The 6881-nt window shown below is 30.6% G+C and overlaps 1 long non-coding RNA gene across 1 annotated transcript; it reads left to right on the forward strand.

Moving 5' to 3' along the window:
• The first annotated feature begins 3329 nt into the window (after positions 1-3329).
• Positions 3330-5326, forward strand: LOC132733785 (uncharacterized). The gene is made up of 3 exons (XR_009626216.1): positions 3330-3982; positions 4463-4604; positions 5112-5326. It is a non-coding gene; the product is annotated as an uncharacterized LOC132733785 (long non-coding RNA).
• Positions 5327-6881: the final 1555 nt, after the last annotated feature.

Here is a 6881-nt window from a genome sequence, read left to right on the forward strand (position 1 = left end):
GTAAAAAGTGTTCCTAGAGAGTATTTAATACAATGCATTCTGGTTTAGAAGACATTAGTGACACAGAAGATTTTTTCACAAACCTTGAAGGCCAACAAAGTTCTAAAGTAGCTGAAGAAGAATTGTTCAATGTGATTGAGGATATCTCAGCATCTAACTTACAGTTGGATAGAAACAACAATTTGTCGGATATGTATGTTTTAAGTGAAAGTGAAGTTGATGATGCTTCCACTCTACTAGATCTCTCGAGCAAGGTATGTTTTTTGTTGTTTCTTTTTTTTTCATTTGTAAAGTAACATGATATTGACTACATGATTGACTACATGATGAGTGCTTAAAGATTGTCAGCACATTCTAGAGTAAAATTCCTATGTATCACAAAATTATTCATGTATTGTTATCGATGTTTTATAAAATCAAATATTAGTTGTTATTAAAAATAATATTATCTTAATAACCTAATCACATCACAAGCAAATAATTCTGAAACAAAAATGACTTTTTGTATATTCATATTTTTAAATGTATTGTTAATTGAACTAAAGTATGCTGGGACTGAAATATGTGTATATATATAAATGTGCAAATCTTTTAGCAGTTTAAATGACTAACGGTGTGTTGTTATATCAGAAATGTATTTTTACAGATGTTTTCTGTTTAAACCATTCAATGAACAACTTAGACTTGCATTCCTTACATACTGAAATTTTAATTGATAAAATTTTATGTTGTATCTGCAATCAAATAGCTACAGAATCCATTTTATTTCATTTAAATCTATAGTAGCTAGCATTGTTGAAAAAATTGCACACAAATGGTAAAAAATTGCTACCTATCAGCCTGTGTCCAAAAGACAACGTCAGCGTTCTTGTAACATGATTGATTATTCCCCATTCGAAAATTTTTGTCAAATGGTAGTTTCCTTTCAGTATATTGTTAACGTTTCCTTATCCAGAAATGCTTACAACGATTCTTTTCTCTGATCTTTCTATTAAAAAAATGTAAAAACCCTGCTATTTTTGACTCGTTCCAAATCTTTCACCTACATCATATTAATATGATAATTAAGTTTTGATTCACCTTTCTAATCTGTATAATCTTTTTTTCGAAGCACACGTGAAAACAAAGTAGTAATCGAGTACACAAATTTCATTCATAGCGTGTGAAAGCGTAGTAAAAGCCCTGCAACTCCATTCATAACGCATGTGTTTATTTGAAAATTTTACAGGTGACTTATCTTCGGCCAAAACAATGTGTGTATATATAGCCTGTGCATTCTTAACTGTCATAATAGTAAATTTCTATTATATTACCTGCGTATCCCTCAGTGTCACATAAATTGGTCAATACATAATTCCTTATCGAAATTAATTTATAATTTATGTACCAATATAGTTAAATTAATTTTTGATTTCGTATAAATTAATATTGTCGTGAACATCTTGAATAATAGGAACAATGCATTTATGTTTTCCTATTACTGATATTGTATATATATTACATTCTTTATTATATATGTCCCTTATCCTCTTCTTTCTCTATCTTTGTCACTTTTATCTACGGAGTACTTCACCCTACAAAATCTATAGTCCTGGAGTAACATAATTATCATTGATAGTCAATAACACACAGAGTGAGGTTAGGATCTTTTACTGGTTCCATAACATTTCTTTTGGTGTTATTGTTTTCCTGTCTTTGAACTTTGGGCATATGTTCTTCTGCAAAGATCAGGTGAATATTCATACAAATCCGCGGACCTCGACTCAAATAGCTCTGAATTTTCTTATTCTTTATCTTCTAGTGTAAATGATATCTTTGAAAGCTTCAAAAATTCATTATCTTTTGTTCATTATAACCTACAGAGTTTTCCCCACAATAGAGACATTTTACAAAGTGAATTACAGCACTTTGACATCATTTCCTTTACAGAAACGTGGCTTAGCAACAATATAGAATCTGATTCAATCTCTTTTTGAAAAATTTTCTTCACCTTTCAAAAAGACAGGTTGTTTGATAATCACGGTGGAAAGCTGAAGTATGTCAAAAGAAATATTCAGCCATAACAAGGCAAGACCTTGAGATAAGTGGTGTTGAATGTGTTTGGGCAGAAACTAAGGATTCATCGTACAAAATTTCTCATTGGTACTAATTATCGACGCTCCAAATTCACCTTCACACGTGTTACTAAATATTGAACGTTCAATTGACATGCCTTTGATACTGGACATTAAAAACATAGTTGTTACAGGAGATCTTAATCTAGATATATCGAAACCAGCAACATCTAGAAAATTGTTAGATATAGCCACTTAGATAAAGCTTCATTGTTTACATTTAATCTTTAGAGTACTGGTGTCTCTTGTAACTGTAACAGGCTCCTCTCCCTACCTCTCACCCATTTCAAAAGAAGAGGTCATGATGCGTATGACATGCTAGTGAAAATATCTCTTAAGTTTTTAAGCAAAATTTTCTGTAGGATTTGTAATTCTCACATTCCTAATTCTTAAATAATTTTATATGTTATTATAACGTGTTGCCATTGTGCATTTCTTTCAATGTACAAAAAATGGGAAAATATATATCTTCCTTTCATATGAATTTGCTGTATGTCTTAATGCCGATTATTTTATATATTTACTTAGTAAATTCAACAAAAATATTTATCAGTCATATTTTTTTTGGTGGCTATATTAAAATCCAAACAAACAAAACACAAATCTTTAAATAGTCTTTTACAATAATGTATGATATAAAATTAGGCAGGTAATTTCTCATGATCCAAAATTAACATATTTTTCAGGCTGGTTATTTCTCACGAGCCTTGACCTGATTCGTTCCGTGCTAAGCATTTGGTGCTCTAACAGATGAATATCTGGTGACCTTGACGAGAGAGCTGACCCTGAGTTGTTACAGAGATGTGCAGACTTTTCCTCGAAAATGAACAGTTTTGATAAGGCTGTTGAATATCTTCTTAGCATCGGGTAAAAATGTTTGGCCCGGTCTTTATGTATTTACTCACTATAATTTATTATTCAATATGAGAAATTTGCCTTTTTTCGGCAACACAAACATTACAACCTTTATAAACTCTACTTACTATCTCCTTGCTTCTATCTTCTCCAAGTTTTATATGTATGTTTTTCTTACACCGAACAACATTTAGACTGTACGTAGAACAAAGCAAAGTAGTATACAACAATTATTCAACAATTGCACTAATAAAGTCTCTTTCTGTTAAAATATAATCAATTTTTTTCGAAAGTTTCAGCCTAAAGCATTGAGTATTTTTGGTGATTCTGAAAAGTTTCATTGATTCCATCATTTTTTAAAATCACTTGAAATGATATTTTCTCAAAGAAAATATAGCCTCCTTAGCATTGTGGTTGATCACTACAAGTTTAAGTCTGTGTTATCTCCTTGGAATGATTATAGATAGATAGCATTTGATGTTAGTAAGGTTCAGTGTAGCTAGATTTCATTGTGTGTTGAAAAATCTAGAAATGTCTAGTGGGTCAAAATATGTTTTACAGCATAAACTGTATAATAAAAAGGCATGTAAAGCAAGTTTATGTTTAAAGAACTGAAAATCATGTGTGTATATAATACAGGAAGTAATTTGTTTATAAAGTTGAGTTACTTCCCTTGGATAAGTTTCATAAGTTACATTGGTAAAAGTTCAAAAGTCAACATATAACATAGATGTTTTGGATGTAATTCAAAGAGAAGAAAAATAAATGTATAAAGAAAAATATGCTATTATAATATGTTTATCTATTTGTGACAATATTGGGAAGCACTTAAAATCTGCATGGACCAGCATGTGGAGGTTACAGATGATTTGGCAGAGAAGTTGACACCTACAAAGGAGGAGCTTGGTAGAGACACAATGGAGAGGGTGAAGATACTGGAGGCTATTGCAGAAGTTTGCATGCACCAGGGACAGTATCATCTAGCCACCAAGAAGTTCACACAATGCCAGAAGGTATGTCAGTAAAGAACATGCAGATAGGTTTTAGACAATTTCTGTTAATTTTTTTTTATGATTCAGAGGCATTAGGAGTCAAATATTTTCCGTCCAGTTATGTTAGCTTCTATTTCGACATATTGTGAATTCACTTAATTTCATAGGCATGAAATCTCATGGTTTTGTCACAAAAAACATTTTCGTGAGTTTCTTAAATTCATGACTGTTTATTTTTCTGAAAAGAAATGTTAATAATGTAATGCAAAATATTCTTTCAGCAGACAAACTGAAATTTTGTTGGATCTTAAAATTCTTAAATTGACCTATCCACAAAAACTACTAAAATTAGTTCTCCGCGATTAATAATGATTTTGCAGTAAACTATTTTATTCTATTGCTACTTAAAGTAAAATTATGTCCCTTGCATGTGCACATTGTCATTTTGTTTATGGCAGATATATTTCAACATTTGTGACACCAATATTTTATATAAATCAGGATATATGATGAAGATTCAGAGAAGGCTATCAAACAGTGTCAGGTACTTCTAGAGGAACCAGATCTTGACAGTGGAGTCAGAATAGGCGATGTTTATGGCTTTATTATTGAACATTATGCCAGGAAAGAGCGCTGGAAGGCTGTATGTATTTTACTGTACAAGTCAGCTTATTTGCAAATTATGATCTATGATGTATGTTTGAAGTATTTTGAATTATTAAAATATGATGAAATTGTTTCCTATCGAAACTAAATCAATTAGGTAGAGCATCGGATTGGTCATCTGGGAGTCAATGGTTAGATCCTCTGACAAGAGGCAATTACTCTATGACAAATGACCTTAGACATTGATTCCAATAGTCATTAGTTTCTTACCACTGATTGAGAAATCAAGTCATGATTAGAAGTCAGTCACTTACAGAGAAATTCTTGATTACTAGTTATCCAGAAAAGTCGGTAATTTTAAGCAACAACTGACATATGCTTTTAAGAATGTGTTGAAATCTGAGTAAAAAAACGACAGAAAAACAAAATAATAATTTATTTCTAACAAATGCAGATATACAACTTTTGCCAATTAAAAATTAACATTTATAAAGATTTTTTAAATTTCTGTTATAAACATGCCATGGTTTCTATATTTTTCTAGGCATATAATGCTATAGATGAGATGAAGGGTAGATGTTAGGTGTGAACATGTCTTACTATGTGAATATGCGAACAATACAAGCTGTTCATCAAGCGTTGGATATATCACTTAGTAACACAATAAATGCCGGCCAGGGTCGGCAGGTCACGAGGAGGAAGATGGTGACATCGTGGAAGAGGATGTTCCCATATATAATGATGATTTTTGATAATGGGATATTGCGTCTGTGATAAAACATTTCAATTTAAATATAAAATGTTTAAAAAAAAAATGAAATCATTCATCTTGTCATAAACTGTGAACAAGAATTTTGTTTAGAAAAAAACTTAATAAATTTTTGAGCTTCTTTTCGGCATGCTAAAATTTTAATGATGTTTTAAAAACAGTTTATGAGATGTAGGAGGAGTGTTTGTTTTTTATAATTGAAAAAAACAACAACATTTTTATAAATAAACTTTTTTTGAAGTTTGATCACAAAAAAACGTGGAACAAGGGGAGTATCTTACACTATAAGATGTCATTTAAGTTTTTATGCCAAGGTTTCATGGTAGGGAAACTTTAAATTAGATATAAGTAAGGCTTTTCAAAGGAGATAGCCATTGTAGAAAAATTAGGGGGAAAAACATATCATGGGTAATTTTGTATTAGTACAGTCCCTGAGGACCTTTTGTGTGCAAAAAAGGTCCATAGATAAATGTTATACCAATGTTAAGCTAATGTTTGAAGTTTACAAAAATTTTGGGTAGACATGTCAAATCATGGTACGTTTTGAGAAATCCAAGATGGCCGCCAAATTATTGGAAAATGGCTAATACGCAATTTATATGATAAAATTAGTTCTTTTTGTATTTATTTTGGTACAGGTGATGTTAAAACTTCACATCCTATTGGAACAATATGAAAATGGAGGCATTTCCATTATTTTTTTCATATTCTCTGAATTTCATAGATAAATTTGCTAAAAAATGCATGAAAAAATTATCAAAAATTGATATGGGGCTGACATTTTTTCCTACCAGCTAAGGCATAGCGGTGAAAATGAATATTTTTACCATATACTACAAAGACTTGAACAAGATCATACTAATATCACCCTTATTTTTTATCTTTATTGTAAAAGAATGTGGATTCTGATATTCTTAAAGTGGGTGGGGTAACGAAAACTAAGTCTCAGTATTTTGTTAACTGGTTTGTTATGATAATTAAAACTATGAATAGTCAACATGTATTGCACTTTGGCATGTACCTAAAGTTATAAATAATTAAGAAACATAGACTGATATTTTGTTTATCAATATTCAACATGTTCTGTTGCCATGGCAACGGAGAAGTAAAATGAAAGACACACATGAAACGTATGACACTTTCAACTTTTAGCATTTTAAGCATGTTGTTAAGAATGACACATACTTATAGATAAATAATCTGTGCACAATGCCATGGTAACAAATTGAAAAAAAAATGAAACATTAAAAGAAGTCACATTTAATTCTAGCAAATTATCAACACAGATAACAGCCGATATTTTGCAATTAGATGAATAAATTTATTTCAAGAATTTGCATCATGCATTTGCTTTTTTCAAACTGCTATACATAGAAAAAGGTCATGTCAAATGTGAATGTTGTTATGTTTGGAAAGGATAATTAATGGTGATAATAATAAGTAAAAGGCAGTCTTAAGGTAGAAATGTATATAAACATTATCAAATGTTTGAAACTGTACATATGGTAAACATTTAAGACTTTGCAGCTAAAACGAGAAATAAAT

Source organism: Ruditapes philippinarum, unplaced genomic scaffold (assembly GCF_026571515.1).
Source record: "Ruditapes philippinarum isolate M1 unplaced genomic scaffold, ASM2657151v2 ctg9235_1_1_1_1, whole genome shotgun sequence".
Taxonomy (NCBI): Eukaryota; Metazoa; Mollusca; class Bivalvia; order Venerida; family Veneridae; genus Ruditapes; species Ruditapes philippinarum.